The following is a 1,593-nucleotide window of genomic DNA, read 5'->3' on the forward strand; positions in this document are numbered from 1 at the left end:
CGCACTGTGACAGAGAGAGGGGGTGGGGAAAGGGGGGTGGGGGTGGGCGGGGCGGGTGAGGAGGGGGGAGGGAGGGGGGGGGGGGAGGGGGGAGGGTGGGGGTAGCAGGAGGGACATTGGCCCCCCTGGGGGACGGGGGTGGTGGTTGTAGCCGGGGGGTGTGGAGGGAGAGGGCGGGGGTGGGCGGGAACCTCTCTTTCTCAAACCTACAATAGAACTCGTTCAGCTCGTTAGCGAGGGGGAGGTTGTCGGTACGAGCACTTGAACCAACCATAAATGGCTACGATCTGGCGTTGACTGGAAGCAGGTGCAGAGCTTAAGTAGGAGCCAGTCGCGGTCTTAACCGGCCACACCTGGCACCACTGATAGAAGGCTGATGAGCCAGGGGCGGAGTTGTGACATGATCTGACTTTTCTTTCGAAAAATGTGAATAGATTTTGCGTTGTTGAAAATCAATGACACATCGCTAGTCTATGAACAGCTTGTTTTGTGAGACTGCTAACAATGTATAACTATAACACGTAGTGTTATAGTTAGCTAGGTAGTAGTGGGGATTACTCACTCAAAAATCGACATACTGGACTTTTAAGTATAATATAACTTGAAGGATCTCAACCATAATCATACATTTCTCTCTGTGAGAAAGAAAAACCACATGGACTTCCAGTCGTACACTACCTCAATAACAACCAGGAGATCCTAACCTCTCTCTAATGTCTTTTTGATCGCCTAGTTGTCATTGGATCTGATTTCGGATAAGGAATATGGATCTGTTGTAGCGGTAAGCTGTAAGGGACCTCATACAGACCATCATTGACAAGGCCAAAATGGGTGGACGAGGGGGGAAGAAAATAGAGGGACAATTTGATTGTATTATGTTATGACTTGATGAGAGTAAGAGGGGAGAATGAGATGTTGATGTATTTGGCCGTATGGAGCGAGTGCGAGACAATTCAATTAGCGATCTCTTTGGCTTGTTTGATATGCAACATCAATCTCCGTGTGGAAACCTGACGCCGCACGGCCGAGCTAAACGGTCGGCAGGGCTCCACCGGGCCTCGCCCAGCGTTCGGAGCGCTCGGTTGTCAAATGGATTCGTCTCTTTGGCCCCTGGCATGTCCTCGGGGCGCGTATCCCGTTTCCGACCCGTTCCCTACGGAGCGGTGCTTGCCGTGCTTTTGTTTAACGGGAGCATCACACATCCAGATTAAAACACCATCTCTGTAAGTGATACGTCCATTGATTTGATGTTTATGGACCAAAGACCACTGACTGCCACAACAAAAATATAAAATAACTTTTGCACACACACACACACACACACACACACACACACACAATAAGGAGGATGTTTCCATCCCATCCTCCCATCCAAAAGGTTTCATTTTTCTCAACTATTTTGTAAGCATCGAGATACCCAGCTAGGCCGTATGGGTGAGCTTGTTTGTATATTGAAGTTGTCTAATCTTTTCATCTTTTATCAAAACCACATTAACGGCGGAATTACAAAGTATAAAGAGTGTGACTAAAATAGCCAGGAGTCAAATGTAATGCGCACACACACACACACACACACACACCAGAACTGCTGAT

Source organism: Nansenia antarctica (genome assembly GCF_963989245.1).
Source record: "Nansenia antarctica genome assembly, chromosome: 1".
NCBI classification, from domain to species: domain Eukaryota; kingdom Metazoa; phylum Chordata; class Actinopteri; order Argentiniformes; family Microstomatidae; genus Nansenia; species Nansenia antarctica.